This window comes from Helicoverpa zea, chromosome 20 (genome assembly GCF_022581195.2).
Source record: "Helicoverpa zea isolate HzStark_Cry1AcR chromosome 20, ilHelZeax1.1, whole genome shotgun sequence".
Taxonomy (NCBI): Eukaryota; Metazoa; Arthropoda; class Insecta; order Lepidoptera; family Noctuidae; genus Helicoverpa; species Helicoverpa zea.
Window position 1 is genome coordinate 2,371,672 of NC_061471.1, and position 24,495 is coordinate 2,396,166.

Below are 24,495 nucleotides of genomic sequence, written 5' to 3' on the forward strand. Positions count from 1 at the left end.
TTGAAAATTAGCATCTAATTCAGATATGTGCAATAGAATTTTGAGATGCTTGATGCAAATTAATCAATCAGATGTTAATGTTAAATGTATATCCTTTGGCCAAAAAACTATATTGGCATTCGTACATTGCATGTGTTGAATACATGGAAATAGTTCTTAGAATCAATGACAACTAACACTACTGACAAGTCCTAAGCTCTAACCGTAACACCAAAAAATTCCCTAACCTAAAAGCAAATAAAAAATCTAAAAAAGATTAACCCAAAATCGATCCCCATGACTTAACACAAACTAACAATACAAATTGCCTCAAAAACTTCAACGTTGATGATATCAAAACTTTAGCGAAAGAGAAAGATGAGTTTGAGAATTTTAGAAATTCTGATCGCGCATAACTTGTACCGCCAAAACTGGGGAACGCGGAGTACAGTGATAATTCATCAAAACATGATAAGACAGTGTTCTGACTTCTGACACGAATGTATTATATTACGCCCACATTACTATGTTTAATGTTAGAACTGTCGCGTCTGATGTGTTTTATTAATAACGTTACTATGTACTGTTTTGGAAGATGTTTTGGTAATGACGTTTATTCTATTGATACTATGGCTTTCCTTGGGATAATAAAGGAAGTAGGTAGTGTTGTTAATAAAAGTGAGGGTATTAAAGAAAATAGAAAAGCAAGACATGGGTTGGCTATGTTATTGGTTCATCTAACACTTAAATAGTGTTGTAAATTCCAGTGAAAAGAAAACCCTCAAAATGCTCTACATAAAATCTAGCTTCGCTTATTATCTCTAAAACAACTTATTCTACAGATTTTATGTTCTTCCCATACAAATTTCATAGCCAGAAAATCATTATTATTAAGCTTTATGTTTTATAAGCCGCATTAAGGGCTCCCGTTTAAACTCGGCTTGTACTTGTAATTTTATTCCCACCGTTGGTGGTGAAACACACATTAACGTTGTAGGAACATTGTTTAAATATATGTACGTCATGTTAAATTTTCTAAACTTGGGTAATAACTTGGCTTCTGCGCCACGTAATTTTACTTGCAATATACAACTACAATATGAGCAACGTGTTCAAGTTTAATTATTTATCTCTAACCAACACCTTCGTAAATGTTTAAATTATTTCAGACATACGCTTTGGCATCAAAAATTTTGTAACGACATTTCAATTCCAATTTCTCTTCAACAAAAACCTTTAGAAAAAAAAAAACATTTCCTGCTCATTCACTGCAAATCCAATTATTCTTAATTCAAAACACGCACATTCACACAACACTTATTTAATTCCTAAAATGAATTCTGAACAATTATTATGACCCACCGGAAACTTGGCTGGTTGGCGTGATAACGATCTATGATTTTTAATTACACCCAATAGGCCCCGCCTTGCCTTGTAATATATACCAAAATGTCCAATCAAATTAGCCAACGATGACGGAAAGTGTCATTGGAACAAACCCAGGGAACATTAATCACACCATTTATGATTTAAAATTTGTACCGGCCGTTGGAGTGTTAAAATTCTTTTTATTTTAAAATTTCAACGTCGAAAATTTTAAATTCGAATTGACAACGGTTTCGAATGAACGATTGAACGATCGAATGATTGATGAGTGAGTAGATACTTGATGGTTTCTGATTTTATTTGATTGCTTTGTAAGACAGAGTGTGTCTATTATTAAATGAGAACTGAAGTTTAATTTGTTTTGAATCAAACTTAGTTATACTCATGCCTGGTTTCAAATAAAGTTTTGTATAGAGTGGAACGATTCAAAACATACCGTAAAGGTGGTGAAGAGTAAGGTTATTGTGTGCTTAATGTTTTTAGATTTCATATAAAACGTGCTACCTATGTAATATTGTTCGGAGCATATAGAATTCTGTGTAAGCGACATTATTTACACAGTTTTTTTTTTTTTTTTTATAAGAGTGTTTTAAAATCCTTTAGCTTAAGCTAAAGGATTTTAAATATATATAAATAAAAGGATTTTAAAAAAGAAATCTTCATAAAAGAGGTGACATTCTTTGAAAATGCTCTCCTGTGAGTTGTCGGGGTAAAAACAGGTCACCAAGGTGCAAAAGACACTGCAGCTCCTCCGTCAACGTACTATTTACACTGAGTAAATAAAGAAGTAAATTAGGGGCAACCCACAAACGTATAATTTCAGACTCTGCATACAAATAAATAAAAGAACAGATTAAAAAACATGTATAGACTGCAATTAACTCCAAACAAGCATCCTTCGTTAGCGCAGTTTTACCAAAAGAGGTTTTAACCGTTATATCTTTTTAACATAACCGTCTAACAAATTAAATAATAGACAGAAAAAAATAAAGAATATATTACACGTACAGCATATAATTCACAGCTGCTCAGGCGGATGCCTTCACACAAATTATGATACAAAATAACACATTTCTCTCGCCGACACGACTGAATATAATATGGGGAGCCTCGAAATTAACCATAATTGCTTAATTCAGAAATGGACATAGTACAGCCTTGGTCAGAAGTATAAGTCGTAGGTGATGCACCCACACAAACAAGCTATGCGTCGTATAGACACTTGCAGCTGTGTGTGTGTTTGTTGTGAGCTCACCGGTTGAAGTAAGCCAGTAAAGCCAGTAAGCGATGATCCTTCGTCGCGAGCGAACGTACGCTCAATTCCGTGAAGTGTCGTGTTTTGTTGTGTTTCGAGTTCGTGTATTTTAGTTTTGTGACGATTTATGAATGAAAGTTTTTGAATTATTGTAACTGATTGTTTGTAAAGTGATTTCGTTAAGATTTGGGCGTGTGTTTTGGATTTTAAATTTGATTTTAAGTGGTAAGTGTAATTAAGAAAAATATTTTTAACTTAGTAGGCATGTATTACAATTGATAAAATTGCTTCAGAAAGAGCTATAATTTTAAGATATAATGATAAAATGATTTTATATCCCATTAAAAATCTGCGATTTAAAATTCTGCGAAGGCCCTAAGCACCTAACACTTAGGGCCTTTTTACTTACATCAATATCAATACTATCCGCTGTAAATATTAGACGGCATTTCATACTATAAGTATAAAATACAACAAAACAGTACAAATAAATTCGCTTCCTAAAAATGGTATTACTGACCCATAATCTACACATTACAAGCACATTATTAAACCAGATCTTAGCGGCAAACCTTCTAAAAACGAGAAAGACAAAAATATTAGAAATAACGCTACAGACGGAGATAGACATAAAGAAATTCACGTCCATCTTCCAGGTAATAGGAATAACGTGTGAAGGGAATCCAAGTGGGTATCATTAGAAGTAGTTTTTTGTTCATTTCTAATCATGGAATATGCTCCGTCATTGGTTTGTATAACATCTTCATATCGTTGGGAAGAGTTAGCGGATCCAAATTTGTCTTTAATGAAAGCGAATTTATAAATATTGACGGAAATAGGCAGGAATTTGTTATGTAGAGTTTTATGAATGATGAATTGTAAATAAACTATTACGTGTTTCTTGATACGAAAGTATGATTTAAGTAGATGATATCCATGAAGTAACTTGAATATTGACTAAGGAAATACGTAATATCTATCTTAGTTTTTAATATATTAATAGGCAAATCGCTTGAGTCTACGGCACACTTTGATCCATAACTTTTGAGTCTACTACAAATGCGGAATGAAGTTGAGTTAGAAATATCCGTCGGCAATTTTTCATTAGGTGTCCGTATAAACTGAATTTAAAATAGAAGTTATTTGTACAATGCCTTTGATCTTGATACTTCGAAAGGGAAATACGACGAAAATAACTAAAATCGCGATTTAAGATAACCTAAACTTAAATCAAAATACAGAAGCTGATTTAATAGAGTCAAAGCCCACTAAAATTAGACTTAACTTATCAATAACTTCTGTAACTATTATTACAGACAATACCTTCAATTGTAGTTCAGCCATTCATACATAAACCTGATTTTGATTGATAATTTCAATCAATAGATATTTACAACACAAAAAGAAAACTATCCTAGTAGAACAATAAAAAAACTAAAATATATACACTATATCTAGAAGGCGTCAAAAAATTCATCCCCATCGCTGTCAACTGGGAGCGTACCCAAGAGGCTGGCAGCATAATTTCAATTGAATTTTGATTCAGCATTTAGTTTACCAGTGGACGGGCCATAGGCTGATAATGATCTTCAATACGAATAATATTAGTAAGGTCAGGCTAGACTTTCCTAGAAATTGAGAGAAACTTTAGCATTGATTTTTCATCCATTGGAGACCAATGTTGTGTTGTCGTGGTGGCCTAGTGGGTAAAGGACCAACCTCTCAAGTACGAGGGCGCGGGTTCGATTCCAGGTCAGGCAAGTACCAATGCAACTTTTCTAAGTTTGTATGTACTTTCTAAGTATATCTTAGACACCACTGACTGTGTTTCGGATGGCACGTTAAACTGTAGGTCCCGGCTGTCATTGAACATCCTTGGCAGTCGTTACGGGTAGTCAGAAGCCAGTAAGTCTGACACCAGTCTAACCAAGGGCTATCGGGTTGCCCGGGTAACTGGGTTGAGGAGGTCAGATAGGCAGTCGCTTCTTGTAAAGCACTGGTACTCAGCTGAATCCGGTTACACTGGAAGCCGACCCCAACATGATTGGGAAAAAGGCTCGGAGGATGATGATGGAGACCAATGTTCATCCATCTTTATTATTGTCGGTCGACGGGAACGACCGAGTTATGGTTTCTAGAAGGCATTGCTATGGTCTAGGCTATCAACATAACTTGTATACCTACCTAAAATTGTGGTCAAACACTTTCAGATATTACTATGGATATTTGGCAATGAGTAGCTTTGTTCTTGTAGGTACATACCAATATTAATATTGTCACCGAAAAAAATATGGTTACTTGTCTACTATTACAAGGCTTATGATGAAAGAAAATCGAAAATGTTCAGAAAACAATAAAGTGTAATGCAATGTCCCTGACCAAGAAATCTTAAATTAACAAATTCAGAAGCTTCCAATAATGATATAAACTTAAACCAACTTTCAAGTAGGAAACTTAAAAGTGTTGCCAATAAGAAATTACAATTTTTCGGAAGACAATTTCATCTAGCAAGATTCTCAGAAACTCTCTCGTTATGAATAATAAAAATACAAAGTCAAGTACACGTTAATTTTTAACATTTCTCAAGCACCCAAAAATTTATAATGATGTTTTTTTAAGGAAAAATACATTAATTATTGTCCATTCTCTTTTCAGATGCCGTGGCATTTCGGGATACATCGTTAAAAGGTTCGTTAGTCCAAATAAAATTATTTGTTTTATAGCACTTGAGAGTATTATTAAAAAGTAATAAGCGACAGGCGTTTCAATTAACGGCAATCGACGGCTAATTATATGGCCATCTTTTATAGGAAATATCTGGATTGGACGTTTAAAGAATAATAATGGTTTCTGCTGCATTCATTTTTACTGCTGATTTATGTCCGATAAGTCTTTTATAATAAGAAATGAAGGATAATACTAATAAAGCTGAAATTACGTCGAATTTCGACGTATATGAAGGCGTGCGTTTAATTATAATTGCGAGATTTATTTCTCTGTAAAGTGCAAAATATAATTAATTGAAATATTCCTTTTCAGTTTTTTTTTTAATGTTAATAATGTTTATTTTATGTAATGTACACACTATATATACCTTTTCATACAGTATTTCGATTTACGTACCTCTATAATCCTACTAATATTGTAAACGCGAAAGTTTGTATGTATGGATGTATGGATGTTTGTTACTCTTTCACGCAAAAACTACTGAATGGATTTTAATGAAACTTTACAATAATATAGCTTATACATCAGAATAACACATAGGCTACAATTTGTAAACATATTGTTCGAAATACTAAACCTGCGCAGACGAAGTCGCGGGCACCAGCTAGTCACCAATATTTTGATCGGGTGCCAGTTTAACCACATGTAGGTAGCTGAGAGCTTATCTGTCTTTTCCTTAATCCAGTTACCTAAACAACCCTGATGAGCCTAGTTGTCCGTGTTTCTAGCCCTTGACTACCCATAATGACTCCTAAAGATTACCAAAGAATAGTCATAACTCACAAATGCATAACATTAAAAAAAAGCTCTTTAGGTATAACTCCTTTGCTCCAATTTCAAACTAAACATCAACTACACAGTATACATTATACCTACCGCAAGTGCACCCTATAAGAGAAAAACATTCGCCCATAACAAGAGGCCGGACTAACCCAAATTTTTATTAGTAGCCAGCGAAATTATCATAAATCCAATTTTTTCTACCGAGCTTATTTTACAGGCCATAAAATTTTGTATTCTCATCTAACGTATTTTTATTCATACGTTTTTGAACGTTAAATTTGCGGGTTTTAATGGCCGACTGTAATATGAGTGGGGGTATTAAAGAGTGTTGTAAAATTGTTTTGTTTTCATCTTCAAGTTCTTTTATAGTAGTTTCTTGATTGTTATCAACGTTTTTTTTAATGTAGTTTGGATTTTCTTTAAGTTTATTATTTACCAGTTTTATAACATGTTCTTCATTAATTGCGTTTGTGTGAGTGTTGTTTTTATCTGCCGCATTATACAGAAGTGCCAAAATATAGGCCCTAATAGTCACATTGTGTGCTCGCTTTTAATGCCATCTACAATATTCATAGTTTCAGTACGATTACCATAAATTATGTAACACATCAGCAACATCAGTCACTTTGATATACTAATTACTAATACAAAGTCTTAATGCGGCTTTGATAACTAATTAAACTCACTCAGTACAAAGTGGTATTATTGATTACTGTACCCAGGGGCGCCATCTATTATTTAAACTTGGTTGCTGCTTAGTTTCCGTTTGTTCGGCTCCATTTGAAGCATTTACATATTTTAATAGAGTTTTCGCACAAATACAGCATTTTCGATGCCCCGCGCAATTTAGTAGGAAGCTTTTACAAAGTATCATTGTAATAATTATCTTTAGAAACGTGTGAACGGAGTCACGGGAAATTGCTAGTTAACCCAAATCGTTTCGCAAGCCAACGCGCAAAACGTTCGGGATACTTGGCCAAAAACAATTTCTCTTTCTGCAAAAGAACGCGAAAATTCTTTTCATAATTATTCTCGCACTAATGTGGGGGTCGTAAACAGAATATTTTTCGTTGTAAACAAGTTAAAAGGATGACGAACAGTCCAAGTTGCTAGCAAATACATCTTGAGTTTTAGCAGAAGACAGTAAGCGAACGGAAATTAAGCGTCGTGCCTCGCCCATTATACTTTTGTATTAAGTTTATGGCTGACTTAAAGATTTTTTATTAAAGATGCTGCTTACTTTTGCGCCTCTGTGGATTTTTCTTGATATAAATATCACTGTAATGGAGTTAATGTCTTCAAAATAATATCTCCACTTAACAAGATCAAAACTCAATACAATATGGAACCACATAATTTTGGGCCCAATTTTTTTCTCAAACCTCTCAAATAAATCGTAGCGCCAAAACGGTTTTTTTCTATTTTACGATGAAATGTCATACAGTGGGCGTATAGTTTAGCCATATTAATTATGTGGACAAAAAGTTTGGTGACAGCACATCATCGTAAACCGCTTAAGTTTCTGGGAACTTATTCTTGGGCAAAAAATTCCCCAAGAGGCTTAGCATCCTACCACTAGTTTCTAATTGTGGGCAAACGTGCATCTAATTTTTGACGGGAAGTCTTTAAAATATAATTATTGTACCTACCAATAATTAATTTTCTGTTGACTCTCATGAATATTTTTTTTTTGGAACTCAGCTCTTGACTCTAAGCTCCAGCGATTTTAGTTTCTTGGTGTGTCTATTATCCATAAATATGCTTGCTGCCCAAAACGCTTTTCAACGTCAGAGTTAACTAAGTGAGCTTAAAATTGTAAATTAAATTCTGCTAACCTAGTCTTCGAAAATTAATCCACTCCACCAATCAAATTCACAAAATCACATAAATTGACTACCCAACCTTTGCAACACCGCCAAAAATTCTTCCCGAAAGAAATATCTTTTTTCCTAAACTGGAGCTCGCTTATTACCACCGGTCGGACATGTTAAAACAGATGTTTCGTGCTTGACGCAAGGGTCAGGCCGGGTCGCCATCTTGGAAGTTCCCGCCAATCGCGTCCCTGTCAAGAACGGGAATAATAATCACCGGCTGTGATTTTAAATGGAAGACTAAACATACTTGGGAATTTTCTCTCGTAGAAAAGGGATTTGTTGAGAAGTTATTTGGCAGTCTTGATGAAGTCCAAAGAGATAAAAATATTAAAGAAAGGGACAAATGAAAATTAAGGATTTCGATAAAAACAAAATGAAGTAAATAGTATTCACACTTCATATTGTTAACCATAAACATGAAAGTACTACTACTCCTACTAATCCAAAAGTCTGGTCCAATTTTAATTAAGGTTTACATCAGTATAGCTTATGAATCCATATTTATTGCTTATGCATACGGCAACTTTTTATCGGGGTGTTGGAAGCTTATGCAATAACCGCCTTGGTAAAAACAAATGTTTTCCGAAAAATATCTGTAAGTAGGTACTTTCCACTTACAGCTTCTATTTTTAACCCTGTCCTTTCGCGTCAAATTAACTTCCTAACAGATGTTACCAGCTTCGCTTGACGTATAGGTCAGTAGGGTCGCCATCTTGCTTACTCCGCATCCCTGTCAACAGCAGCAAGTAATTACCGCCGATGGCTTCAGTAATACGAGATCTGTTTTGAAATGAGAGAACTGGATTAAATTTGTTTTGACTCCCAAGGATTGATTTTGAGACGGTTACTTGCTGAACTTAGATTTGTATGCAGATCGGGAGGTAACGAATATCCGATTCTGGGTTGCAAGTTAGTTATTGATGGCGTTTCAGCTATATTGAGTACCTGAACTATTTTGATTAGTTTTACAGTGACTACTAACGGAAGATATTGACTTCATATTTTACGAGCACATCATATTTGCGTCCTATATTTTTTAATGAAGTACTTACCTTCAGTGTTGAGCTAATTATTAAAACTTCTTCATAATTTATAAATTCTGGCTGTCATAAAACAAATTATATGACCATGAAAAATTTCACCGTAGCTTTTTTCTAACAGCAGAACCAATAAACTTGAGGATACAAGAAAATGCTAATAATGAACATAAATTATATGGTCCATAATTACTTGCTAATAGACCAGTTAAATAGGAAAAAATAACAAATTTAACAGCATATAATTATCTAATGTGGCCAAACCAGTCAGCCGACGATTAATCAAATCTTTCAATGAATTTAGACGTACAAAAATACGGTTAGAGAAATTTAAAATCATGTTTGCAGATAAAATTTCTTCTATAGCCGATGATTTACATGAAATTTTTGTTTAAAATATTCATGGACTAAAACTACGGAAACCATGATAGGATTTGAAAATAAATATGACATCTAAACACACCCATTTAAATAACAATAACTTGAAGAACAAAATTTTGCTGACCATTTCTATAGTGCGTTCAGGCAAACCTTTACTACTTTCGACATTAAGCTTATTTTCCCTTAAAACTTTACTGGAAATAAAATAGCAATACCAAGTCGGCACCTTTCGAAGGCACATAAACTAGTAACGAGCATCCCACTACATCGTTTACGTATACTACGTCATCAGTTTCAAGAATTGCGCACACAGCGAATTCAAATCGAGCTGTATCGTGATAATCTGCATAAATCCAAGAAACTTTTACAATCTTGACTAGAAAATCGCTCAAGAAGTAATTTTCGCTGAAACACTTAAAAATAAAGTACCTCTAGAAACTGTTATTAATTAATGATGACGATGAAGAAATTGAAGGAGATCTAAATGTTGAAGCAAAGATAAGTCATAAAAGTAATGATAAAGATTCAGAAGTTAAACATTGATAAAGGAACAAACTATTATTGATGCCGAACAACGGATCAACAGACGATGCCGATTCGGTGCACCAATCATGGCACCTGTTTGGAGTCCCTATTTCATTTTTAATGAAGACGTTATATCCGCAGGTGTTCGATCTTATTATGTTGTTTAATTCATTCTGCCCTTTGTTTTCTTATAGACTTTTTTCTTCTTCTCCAACCGCAAAAGTTTTACTTCACTAAAATTTATTACGACACAAAGGTGCATTGTAAATCGCGTCGCTGTGAGGTTTAACAGATGTAGATAATTAAGTTGTAAAGTTTCTACAATGTTTTTATGAGTATCAAGGGGCTGTTGATGAGGATGATCTGTAATTCTTTTAATGACGAATTAAACAATAGGGTCTTGATTGTTGTATGGTGTAGTAATAAATCTTTATATGTTACGGAATGTTCTCTTTTTAAAGGCATTGTTGTTAGAGTGTTTAAGTTTTGGATTAAATTGTTCGCTGACTTTTATGTAGTCAAGTAAATGTTTTTTGTTCTTCTAGATTTTTGAGATATTCTAAATTGTCTTCTTGATAATTAGCCTTACGATGTACAAGAATTACGTAACTCATAACGAAGTGTATCCAACTAAATACATACAATTGCTCAACAATCGTTATTATTTTCTCATCCAATAACAGATTTATCTTCACAAATGACCCTTCAAGAATCGGATACGAGACACGAAAAATCACTGTTAATTATGACTGAGACCTATTAAAAATAACAAAGTACACATATCCGAACGTACTGAATCTTTTTTTTAACTGACAACTCTCCGGAGCAGCGTCTCGACATCGACATCGCTTTGCGTTTCGAATTTCGAATCCGTAGACGTTTTCCACATCCCTATCAAAATACGAACGTCATTTCAACCCCTGCGGTATCAAACAGAAACGAACTTTACACTGATAGAGATAAATGTCACATTCGATTGCTTATGTTCCTCAAGCAGTGACACATTGGAAACGGAACGAACTTGAGATAACACTGTGGATTCGATTTGAAGTTTCTAGTCTTCTCTCCAGTTTATTTTAAACTCTACAGAAATGAAGTTAACGTTGAATTTAGTTTGCAGTTTTCGGTCTGATCGGCTTGGAATAAAAGTTATTGAATGATCTCTGATTAGATGATTATCAGTACAGACGCAATGGGTCTTGCTCTGCGGTTGTAAGAACATTTTATATGGTAATTGAAATGTAATATAAGCATTGGATTTTGAGTTGCTTATCGAGTAGTTTACGATCGTATCTCTGCGCGACAAGAGCGAACATTGTTTTCGATAATTACGATAGTAGGTATCGATTTCTCGTATGGTAATGAGCGAATCTGATATATTGTTTGATGTAAACATGGAGCGATAATTATGGAAGCAAAATACAAAGCGACTACGGATATACGATGAAATGTGAGTTAGTTTATTAACGCTGAACGGGATTTGGGCGTAAGTTTTGATTGAGTTGACATGAATAGTCATACTCATTTATATAGTTGGATTGAAAGGAGTGAATTTAAAAGGGTTGGCACGGATAAGCCAAGTAGCATAATAGGTGAAGATTTTGATAAGTAAAAGGTAACTTCAGAAAGCTCTTCAGAAAGCCAAGGTAAACAATACATAGTGTTTAGAATACCTTAATAAAATTTAAATGTGTTGGTACTTCGAGCAAAGGAAAGCCGCTTCTGAGTATTTTTGAGTTAGCTGAAAGGAGCTAGGTTTTACCACACCTTAGCATGTGTTAGCGAAACTGTGCATAAATGTTTACAACCCTTGCTGTGTCTAGTGTTTATTATACAGCCTTCTGTCTGAAAATACTTGCTAATCAGCTAAAAGTACTGTTAGGTCCTTTGTATACTAGGCTACGTAATTCTTCGACAGGTACCTGAAGATTTTGGTATATTAGCGACTACTGCCATGTAGCTATATCTGAAGCTTACTAGAATCTTCGATTATCTAAGATTTTGAGCACTTGACTGTAAAATAGGATATTAATAGCCATGTGAACCAAAGGGTTCGAAAAGCAGAGAAACTTGAAGCTGGTACGAATTTTTGATAAATACCTAGAATAAACCCAACTACAGAATTATTATTTGTAGAAGAAAATGTTCAACAATGAAGCATAAAGGTTTCTAGATTTTATGGTTACTATAGTTAAGATTAAAGCCTGTCTCAAGACAAATATTATGGGCTACAGCTGGTGCTTGAAACTTTAGAAGAAAATCACTATTCTTTGGAATGAGTCATTCTCTCTAAAGATGGTTTACGGCAACGAAAGATTTAGTATCTTTTTCATTTCCACTAAGTATGAATTATAAGTAGGTAAAAATTCTCCATATCAAATAATAATATGCGCAAAGATTTTTTTTCCTCAAAAATAATGTTACAACTTAATCAACAGACTGTTATACAAAAAGTTTGCTAAAACTAGTAGCCCCAAATATTACAAAAAGGACCAACCTGACCGCTTGGCCCAAAAAAAGGAACAAAAGGTCGGCAGATGTGAAACACAATTAATTTAATACATCTCTATTCGAAGGAAACCATTATTAAGATTTGACGCGTTATAAATTTTTGGGAGTTTTTGTTCAACATATGCTATGGTTTTATTCGCTTTGAGCAATGCGTTTTGAGGTGATGATATAATATTTATACATAGTTCTTTTGGTTTGGGACTTGGTAAAATTCTTTGAAAATAAGTTGGTTTCTTTTTCTCACAAAAATTGAAGTACCTAGAAAAATTAAAAACATTTAAAAAAAATTCCAAACTTATACCTAAAAACACATACCTTTGCCTATCTTCTGGGAATTTTTGAAAGTTACTCGAAGTAAAATCTAGTATGGTCATACTTTTACAACAACTGAACCGATATACCAAGTTTCGCTATTATTCCATGAAAGCAATAAGTAAAAAACCCTGTCACATTGAAATATTCCGACCAATAAATAAACTCGAGAATTTTAGCATTTATTAACACAATACCTTCATTAGCCACCGCATTTTATTCAACACTAAAATGTCATTAAAGTTCATAAAATATAAACAAATAAACGACAGATGGTTTTATGTCCCTACGATATTTCTATTGTATTGAATATATTTTAGGGTCAATTATTCCAAGTTTTTCATGAACCTTAACACCTTGTAATAAGAGCCATTTTAAAATTATTTGCAGTAACGGTCTTAATGTTCACAATAGAACGATTTGCGCAAAATTATGAAAATAACAATAAAGTGGATATTGCATTCAATTTTGATTTACTTAATGCGATAATAATGCTATGTACTGCATGGGGTGCTTTCTGATTATTATTACACGGTTATTATAGTCAATTATTATTACATTAACTTTCAATTAACAGAAGTATTTTTAAGCTAGATAGAGTCCTCTTACGATTTCACTTCTTCCTGCCCTTATCGTAATTTTATTTGGAATCGACGCAGCATGTTTTCTTCTTCCATACTCTTCTAAAAGCTGTTATCTCACAAGTTACATTATTTCTAACCATGTCGACTTAACCATAAATAAATAAATTATACCTGAAAGTACTAAATCTTTATTGAAAAGTTTTACAACCAGATGCACAGCAAGTCTAAAATATCCATATTCTCAAAACTAACACAAAAACAAAATGAGTGTATCTTTAACAAAAAATCCGCATTATACTTCGGCGCTAAACTTTATTATTTTAGGAGCGTGGCGCCTAGCATATGTTGCTAAACAAGACTGTTACGTTTCAATAGAGCTACGTTTACGACGCTACTAAAAAACTTGGCTAGAGCTGCTCTTGAGCAAAAGGTTCCTTATATTATAGCGAACAAAATTCATCACTTCACTGTCCACGATGCAGACACAATAGTTAAACAATCAGTGTGTATCATTGAAGTTACTAAGCAGCAGTTTGGGTAGTTTTGGGCACTTTGAAGAATGGTGATAATAAAGTTAATGAGAATAAACCATTTACACTACTTCGTGGTGAGCGGTAGGATAAAGACGCTACGAGTCATGTGGTTTTGGTATAAGAAAACGAAAGCGTTGAAGAAGACTATTATAGGATTCAAGCTAAAGACAATAATTGAACACCTGGTACTAACCATGTAGGCAAACTTAGACGGAGAACGTTTTCACGTCTAAAACGTTCGTATTTAACAGAGAGAGAAGAAAGAATAAACAAGCTATACGTGAACCCAGTTTTTTTTTTTTCAAAAATAAATGTTAATCTTATTGTCAACGTCAAACCATGAACCATAAGTCCATTGAACCCACGGTACCCTAAAAATGAATTGTAAAATTCACCCTCAGCACCATAAACCGTGTTTACCATCGCCACTTGTCAGAATGACTGTAAGAAAACAGTTTTGCTACCATTTTATTATCTTTTTTAAGGGCCCGTTTAGGGGCCTTTAGCTGAGATTAAAAGTATTGTACGGTTTTATTGTAGTCAGAATTGATTCATTAGTCGACATATGTTGGGGTAGGTCTGGTCGTGTTAGCTGTTGGTGCTGATGAAATTCGATTTTTATTTGGTCATGCAGGAATGTACCGTCTTTCAATTGATTTAAAATAAACTGTTAGGTTTGTAATTGAATTTGTGTGGTATCCTATCCATCAAGATTTGAAGAGAATTTTTTGTTGATTACCAGTTTTGTTGTTCTAAAAACTTCTCTAAAAGATACTTGGATATAAAATGACACTGTAGACAATAAAGTGTCTGCATGTTTTATTATTGCTTTCAATTTATGAGTAATGTCGTAGGAAATTCTGACTTGATGATACACAAAAGTTTTCATAAAATACTCTTGAAGTTATAAAACTTATACAAATGCACCTTCATACTCGCATGGCAATAAAATTAACTTCAGCCTATTAAATTTTCAAACACCTTCGACGCATTTACTGTACTCTTAACAAAATATGAGCCATTGTTTCAACAGTACTTAAGAGAGAAGACCAAAGTATTTATGATAATACTAGGCATAATAGTAAAATGGATGAATATGTCTAAAATACAATGAATGCTTAAATCTGAAATGCCGAGTAATGGAAAGCCTGGAGTGCTAAAATAGGCACAGACGAACCACTTTTGAGAAATGATGAAACTGCGCAAAGTAATAATTTTAAAACGGATAATATACGTGAGATTTTAAATAATTGTGATAAACAGAAAATAAAAGGAATTAAAGAAAAGAGAAGTATGAAAGTAAATAATGAAGAAATGAGTCTGATAAATGAACACTCCATCAAAGTTGTCGCTATTAAAACTTAAGTACATATACAGGTAGGTGCAGCAATAACACTCAATCTAGTACGAACATCCTTTCGAATTGGTACTAACCCCATAAAAGGAAAAATCCTAATAAAGCCTGCTATTTCCTCTCCACTATATTACGAGCAGACAATAACCGCAGAATTGTTGCTTCGTCTGTACTTGATTCTCTCGTATCGTAAAATACTAACAATAGGAATAAAACCATTTAATTTATCTCCAAAGCGAAGGTCCCCGCTGTCAAGTTTCTTTTGTGTTGATCATTGTCTCTACTTCAACTGCCATTCGTAAAATCTCTAGGTATTTTACATTGGTATCGTAAAACAAGATATTTATCGAAACTTTCTTTTTATTTTGACTTGAAATTTTTGGAATTGTAAATAACGCATGGCGCAATATGATTATGTTATAAGCTTATCTCTAGCTTCGGATAGAAAATTTACATTGTATATCAAGGCATTTTTTTTTTCATTCTACTCTAGCAAATTCAATCTGGTAACTGGTTAGAACTTAGTAATCATTTCAGACCTCCTTCGAGTCTTCGCTATCGCCCCATATTCCAGCAAAAACCTTCACAACATCATTACTTTCTGCTTCATCTAGTAATATCATTATCGACATAATAATCTGACGTATATCATATTTAAGCAGATCATCAACACTTCCCAGCCGTTTTTATAGAGATGCCGTCGATTTACTAATTTGAAGCTCCATCAATCATTTTTGTAAGAAACGCAATCTGCGCCACATGCTACGGCCGAGATTTTACCTGAACCCAAAAAAAGGTGACAATAACTTGAACGCTAGTAAAATAGTGAGACATCTCAATTTATTGGATACATCCCTCGGTTTAAAGGCACCGATTTGTAGTTGGAAGTGGACAAAAGTTTTCGGAATCATATATCTGTTGAATCTTTTGATAGTGCCGGTCGAGCGAAAACTTTGAGACATTTTTGCCACATTATTTGTTACTTGCGATTCTATGATACAGCCATAAAATCTGTTTGGGTGACATCTATAGAAATACTGTATAAGATTAAATAATACCATATCTGTGTCTCCTTTTCAATGCCATGTAACAAAGAACTAGACATGGAATAAACTGTTTTGATGGAAACCGATTTAACATAGTTAAAGATGCTACTGCAGCAATAAAAATAAATAAAGATATTTTACTTACCGAAGTTTTCAAAGAAACATATTTTACTTTCAAATAGAAAAGCGTGGATCTATTTTCTCATGCCATCAAACGTTCCATAACATAAGCAAAACCAGTAGTTCAAACAAACTTCATCAAATTTTAAGTGCTTACACGGCCCATTGGCGTGCGCTCCACCGTATCTCCAAATTCTTGCATATAAAACAAACTATAATTCACTTTATCGGTAATCTAGAAGCCGTCAAACAGTCTTGACAACTCATTCGACGTCTCGTGGTGTGAACAGTAAAGGATAAATTATGCGTTGGTGACCAAAAATTTCATCGCACCCAGTCCCCCGTGACTTCTTAGAAATTATATATAGATTGGTATCAGTTTTTTCGCTTTTGTGTTTCCGTACCGCTAACGAAGGCCGTGGTACCTGTTTATTTTTTTGTGACATCCTCAGAAACGTTGCGTGCCCATGTGAGGGACAGTTTTATCGATGACCACCGTATGTCGTTCGTTTTGTTACAGTTTTTAAATTTCCAACTGTCAATAAATGGTTCTTAGATAAAGTAGCAAGATTAAGAGGGTGATTTTTTTATAGACATTGCAGCAGTTGTATATATAAGATATAAGTTAATATTAATCAGAATCTAAGCGTGGATAACCTATGAGATAATTTTAATAATAAAATGGTTGAAAGAAAGATAAATTAAAACCAATTTAAATTCAAAGAAACAAAGCAAGAAATAAAATATAACCATAACTAATTATACATTTATGCAAATCACCGATTCAATACCTAATTAAGTCTTCCTATTCTAATCACATCCACATTTTGACAGATCCTAATTAAAATACCGAAGCTAATCCTCTTTATGAAAACAATTGCTTATCAGCTCGTCACGGTGATGATAAAGTAAATGAAAAAACTTTGATAAATGCTACCTAAACTCCAACCGTTAATACACACATGTTGCAAGTTAACACTCTTTTGTAGTCCATATCAAAATTGAGATAATTCGTAATGTCCGTTCTGGGTTTTATTTTGAACCATCTGTCGTTTTTTTTTTTATGTGGGCAGTGGCCATAGAGATAGATTCGTCGGTCGGTTCCTTAAAAGAGAACAGGTAATGAGCCCCAGAAATTGGTAATGACTGAATAAAGTTGCTAGCCTGTTGTAATTTGGAAATATGGCTTCATATCCTTTGCTTGTTTTATGAGTCGGAACGTGGATAAAGTTTTTTTCTTTTTTGGGAAGGTTTAAGTTATTGGGTTTTGATTAGGCTTGTATCGTTATGATTGGTTTGATGAAGATGTTAAATCCTGTAACATACATAAGTTCAAGTTAAGGCTTTGCTTAAATCTGAAGTAAATCAAAGAATGTTGAAAAACTTTCCGTTATTTAAATATCACTCATACAATTAATACAATCCCAAAGCTCTCAGTACAAATAAAATAACATTAAAAATTAACGAAAACCTACTGTTCACTGATTCTGTTTCAGAATAAAATGGTTCTATAGAAAACAGTGGAGGATATTTCAGCGTTGTACATTGTTAATGTGGCTTGGCATGGTCACAGCTGACAGATGTCATAACACCCTCGTATTCAGCCATGTTTGTTTTCTCAACGTGTTTAGAATTAGTACGTTTGTACCCTTGAATTTGTTGACGCTGAGTAGTTGGCGGTGAGACGGTGAAATTGAAATTAATGGATTTTGATGTTATGAGTGGTGTTTAAGATTCGAATTTTGAATTAGAAATAAGAGATCTAGTTACGACTTTAGTTTTAATATAGAATTTTATGAAGTGGTCTTGTTACTAATATGTAAAATCGCTGGAGAAATTGATAAAAACTCAAAATGAATTCATCGCTGAGCTATAATAAATAAAGCCAAAATCCTCCCTCATTACATACGGGCTGTGTGTCATAGCCAGTCCCTCATTGAATTTCATTTGTCTAATTGAGCAGCCAATATTTGCTGTTCTGTCGTTAGTTTTGTCTTCATTCTGTCAATACGTCACTATAAAGGACACAAAGCTTTCTACATTATCCGATTTTGGACTGTATATCGTTAGTAACAAAGTGTATTTTAGTGTTGTGGCTTTGGGAATAAAACTGATGTGGGTAAAACACAAGTTCAATAGTAGCTGATCAATACAGGCTTAATATTGTTTCTAAATTCCGTTGTCACGCTGTTGCTGCTAATTACTGTGTGTTCGACTAATTGTCGGCTAGCTGAAGTTGGGTTTTGCGATTTATTCAAGCGACGAATTGGTTCTTTAGTAATTATCGTAATTGGTTTTTGTGGATTAGATTTAGGTGCTTCGGAATAATTTATTCTATTTTTGGATACGAAGTGGATTCAATGTGGTCCTTAATTAATTATTTTTCTGCTAACAAGACAAAGAGACTTTTTTTCAAATAAGATCTTACGAGAATAACTTGAAATGTTTTCTACTTAGATCACTCCAAAACATCAATCTATGTACTTGAAATTGAGTTTCTGAAGTAACGAAATAAATAATCTGAGACGTGAAAATGACTTTTTCATTATTTTTTGTTTCTGTCGAAATAAAATTTCTAACTGCGAACGAATCTCTCTCAAGGGAGTAGATGGACAGGCAGAATGAGAAATGCCAACAGCAATTTTATCGCCAATTTAGTGCAGAGTAATAAAAAACATGATTTCATTTAAGTTAGAAATAAATACTTGATTGCATACAGCTAAATAAATATTAAAATCGATGCAAGCTGTTCAATAACAAATGAATCCGTTCACAAATCCACTGGAATCAATCACAAAAGTATTTGAATAAATCACAATCCAATTTAATTGTTTCAACAAATACTTTAATGGAATTTGCCTCAGCAAATAAATTTAATCCCTTTTCATGTTTCTGGAGTTGTAAAAATTTTATCGTTCTGTTTTATGTTTGACATGGTGTCTGAAGGTTTACTGGCTATTTTATGTGATCGTGTTCTGAGCACTGAACATGTCTTTGTGGAGCCATTCTAACAGAAACCACTATAGTATTAAAGTGGCTCGAAATTAAACTGGCATTTACATTTGTCTCAAAGAAATCTTTTATTTTGACACCTATCATATTTTCTCCTTCCGAAGTATTCCGACACGTTTTAAGATCAACAGCAACTTGAAGCTAATCTTCAAAGTAATTCTTAATTTCACCTCCCTCCTCCGAGCCTTTTTCCCAATCATGTCGGGGTCGGCTTCCAGTCTAACCGGATTCAGCTGAGTACCAGTGCTTTACAAGAAGCGACTGCCTATCTGACCTCCTCAACCCAGTTACCCGGGCAACCCGATACCCCTTGGTTAGACTGGTGTCAGACTTACTGGCTTCTGACTACCCGTAACGACTGCCAAGGATGTTCAATGACAGCCGGGACCTACAGTTTAACGTGCCATCCGAAACACAGCCAATGGTGTCTGAGATATACTTAAAAAGTACATACAGACTTAGAAAAGTTGCATTGGTACTTGCCTGACCTGGGATCGAACCCGCGCCCTCATACTTGAGAGATTGGTCCTTTACCCACTAGGCCACCACGACTTTCACCTGCATTTAAGAATTCAAGATCAAAGAAACAAGACATTTCTTCCATGGCTGATATTCTAAATTCTATCCAAGAATAATCTCCAGTTAAATTTCTTCCTTCATTTTATTCAAACAATCGACTATCTTGATTTTAATAAACATTCCTTTTCGCTGGACCTTCACTCAAAGCAACATACACTTTAATTGATATTGCTTGTCCAGCAATGGTTTATGGCATTGAAGATATTAAGTAGCTGGATTCAGTAATAAATGTCTGCTGGTAAACTTTTATGGGCTATCTTTGAAGTTTGACTGGTTTAGTACTAATGTTCGCATCAATAAAGCTACCTGTTTTTTGATTAACTACAATACTGTTTGATTTATTGCTCTATGATTAGGTTTTGATCACATATATAATGTTTTGTTCATTATCTTCACTTTTTTATCGATATAAATGACTACACCTATGCCTAAAACTTTAAAACGAAAACTATGTTCATGTCACAGAATCTTTAGTATTAGGCAAACTGATTATTCATTACTTATCGTTTTTATACCGTGTCAAATGATTCCAAGACAAGCTTGACACGTCTAAAGACCTTCCACAGCAGCGTCGACTGTCATCAACGGCAATCCTCTGGATATTTATCACCACATTACAAACTGTGCCCAAACTCCACCGTCCCACCTCCAATAAATCCCTCATAGATGAGAAGTATCACAATAAATATCCGATCTAACACCGTCTTCCTGCCCACGCGCATAATTCACTGAGAATTATTCGTATATATTAAATAAATATATCAAACGAGACGTTTTACAACGAATGTCTAAGCAACGCGAAATTTATTTACAGAAAATTCTCCAGTATGATGTTAATTGGATTTACTTGTAGGGAAAACAAGATAGTGAATCACTGTGTATGGGACTTTAGTATTTAAGCTAATTTGATGCTAATTTAATCATAAATACATAGCCTTTACAGCGTTGCTTTCAAAAGAGCCAAAAATGATGTGCGTATAGACATTAATATTTTGCAAATAAGCTGATACTGTAATGTATTTTATAGACTTGCTAAAATACAAACCAAAAAAACATTAGTACACTCAGCTACAAATATACTACATCATGTCAGGCCACTAATGGAAATAAATAATAAAACTGATCGAAACGTAGCCTTTAATGTTCACGATAAACACTCAAGGACTAACATCGTAAATTTTGCAATATCTGAAGCAAATATGCACTTAGTATTTGATTAGGGATCGTAAAACAATCGAAGCTAACCGAGTGGGTGTAAAATCTATCTCATTCCCTTACGCCTAAACGTACTGGTACTCGATAAAAAGAAAGATTTTATGATATGAGAAACCTTTGGTAACATTGTTCATCTTGGGTGGCCATATAACTGGCTCGGCGTGATCTTTTGGTCTAATAAACATTTGATGTGTGTTTTGCCAGCCGGTTCTCATAATGTTTATTTTCTAATCGTAGAAAGAATTAAGACTTCGTGTTTAAAATTACTTCGGTATCTTTTAATGAATATGGAGGTGCCTACTTGGAAATTTTGTTATTTGGGGCAACGACTTTTTTAGCGCCGGAATCTAATTTTTTAATTAATTTTATGGCCCGAAGCGTCACCAAAGTCCGTCTCTCGTTATCTTCAAGAAAGGGTAACATTGCCTTTTAAAATATTAAAAAGAACATAAAATACGAGGCAGTAAATTATATAATGGCTTTACTTAAAGCTAAAATAGGTTGCGACTTGCAATCCGTCTTGATGTCATTCACCGCCAGCTGACAGCTACTTTTCGTTCGGCATGTCGCTCGTATACAAATCCAACATCTCATTATACAAAAAGTATCTACAAACGACTTCACCTTGCTACGTAGTAGTTGTTTGAATTAAGTCCTTCACAAGTCTCCAACTGTCTCCAGTCATCGTGTCGACACAATATTTCATCTCGCAGACATCTGTCAAGACGAACAAGATCAACTTTGTCGCCAGCATTGGTATTAATTTCCCTTTGCCCTTCTTTATTGCTTGTGATTGGATTATTTCCGTAGCAACTTTTCACTTCCCGAGAGCTCTAAAATAAGATTCGTTGCTTGAACGCTTTTATTTTAATCTGGTTGGCTTGTTTTAATATCTTAAGCTTTTTATTTTCGCTGAACATTTTCATCTCAAGTTTTATTAAATATTTATTTCATTACATAACGTTCGCGTTATCTCACTCCGAGTATTGATGTATTAGATGTAGATAAAAAATGAACATTAGCCATTTGTCCCTTCAACACTTTATTTGGTGAACCATTAATCATTCGTTACTGATGGAGCGTGTTCACTACACTACGATTCGATGTAACCGTTGATTTTGATAAAAGGTAATGGCTGTAGACATTCATTCAATTTCCTTAAGTCATCAATATCACACATTCTGTTGATAGGTCAGACAATACACTGTCTGATACAAGTTATAGCGAAGAAAGTAGAAGAACATTTGTTCAACATTAAGAATAAACAATGGGAGAACAAAACTTTCCCATCAAAAATATAGATAACGAAACAATTAAGTTGAAGGAAAAAGTTTTGCAAACTCTTCAACTAAATACGACGAAAATCACTTAAGGCCCTTAAGTCCGAGCATTACAATCCCTTCAAAGTTTTTGTACTTGTACAAAAACTGGCGAGACGAGCGCCGGTTGAGTGTCATACATTTTGATGCCACTGTTTTTGTCTTCCCTTGTTATTGCCGAAACAAAAACCGCTGTTGTTCGCCTGTCTACCGTTTTTGCGCACTTGACAAGTCACCCTTCCCCCGAACTTTAATTTGTCCTGAATAATTACATAATTACACGTCTCGCTGTGATTGTTTTATGTCGACACTGTTTTGCAGAGCGCGATTCACGAGAAAGTTACGACTCTGAGTCGAGAGTTGATCCAGTTTGAATTAAAAGTACCTAATTAGACGATGCTTAAGTTAACTAACTCAAAGCGTTTGTCCCCCTCTGAAGGAAATTACAACATAAATCTGCCTCGCAAAATTGCGTTACACCTAACTCAGTTTCAAAAAGGAAAAAGTTGGGCGTTTCTATAATTGGCTCTTATCCAAATTAGCCGAGGGAGGGATCTTCTGAAATAATAACTTTTCATAATCTTAACGGTACATGTCAAGGGACGAAACAACGAAATGAACTGTCAACTTGGACGTCCAAATCCAATTATTGTTCGGCTTACAAACGCGGGGATTCAAATTAACCTACGTTGTCTTCCCTTTTTGCAGGCCATCGTCGGATTTTGCGGGGCTTAGGAGGCTTTTATTCCATGATACTTGTGATTAAGATTCATTTTTACTTGCCCTTTTCGCTGTATAATATCAGAGACTGTGATTGCTTTTATGGATAGATTTAAGAGTTGCCTCATTTTCGTTGACATTGTTTGAGCTAGGTTTATATTAAATTGAATCACTGTTGTATATATTGCTAAGTAGATGTGTATTTACTTAGCTCTAAATTGTTGGATGTCGATTACGTTGAAGGTAGTACAAATATTGTACTACATTTAATAGCGGCTTATGAGATAACTTACGTTCTACTTACGCGAATACCTAAACTTAGTTTGTAGCGGGAAGGTAAAGTAAATAAAGTTGGCAGTGTTCCAAGTATTTGTAGCGCAAATGTTTCTTGTTACAAAAAGAAAACGTATTAAAACGGTGTACAATAATATTGCGTTGAAATTCAAGTATATTCTTTAAGTGATTGTTTCTGCGGATCCTTTTGTAACAAGCTTGTGTAAAGTATTATGATTGTTATAAATGAACATTCAATACGAGAAACTTAAGCTTATTGGCCAGTTCCACTGATTCCACTCAATCGTTTGTGCCACATAGTTCCAAACAAAGAATGGACCTAACAATTGAGAATGTATATTTCTAGATAGTTTCAATCCCTATAGAGAGGGTCTTATCCGTAAATAAAGCCACAACCTCTGCAAAGGTATCTTAGTTAAGTTGTAGAATCAAACTGATAATAACCAAAGCGTCAATTTCACTAATTGGTCGGACTCCGTTATCAGTTCAGTCTGTAATAGAAATCCCACCAAAAACATTAAATGTAAAAAAAAGCCAATCCTCTACGCAATTCCTCCACCATAAAAAGTTTTGAGATCGCATAGAAGCCAAGTCCTGTTCAACTTTATTTATAATAATAAATCAATATTTTGTGACTATATCAACAGTTTTGTTCACATTACAATAAAATTGACTTGGCCATGAGCACAATAAACTACAAATATAATACAGCATATCTTGGAGAGTTGAAAGTCAAACATGAAGTTTAATATCACAGAATTAAATACTTTTAGTTTATTCAATTGTTACTCAATGACCGACAGTCAGTATCATCCAACATCAATGAACTGCACATGTACTATGGCGCATGTTTAGTCCATGGTGATCTCAAATTCCAATCAGTGCATAATCAGTCCAATCGTAAAATCATGTCCATATAGAATTTATCAATTCAATGGTATTTACACAT

At 34.1% G+C, this 24,495-nt stretch overlaps 1 protein-coding gene across 4 annotated transcripts in view; it reads left to right on the forward strand.

The window, feature by feature from the left end:
* LOC124639995 overlaps nt 1–24,495 on the forward strand; it is a 190,284-nt gene that overhangs the window by 101,723 nt on the left and 64,066 nt on the right. For 3 of the 4 annotated variants that reach the window (XM_047177545.1, XM_047177544.1, XM_047177548.1), the window contains one exon: nt 5,276–5,308. The gene's annotated coding sequence lies outside the window, so the exon portion shown is untranslated. Of the gene's footprint in view, nt 1–2,660; nt 2,846–5,275; nt 5,309–24,495 lie in introns of those variants that run through there. The other variant, XM_047177547.1, reaches the window with a different exon arrangement.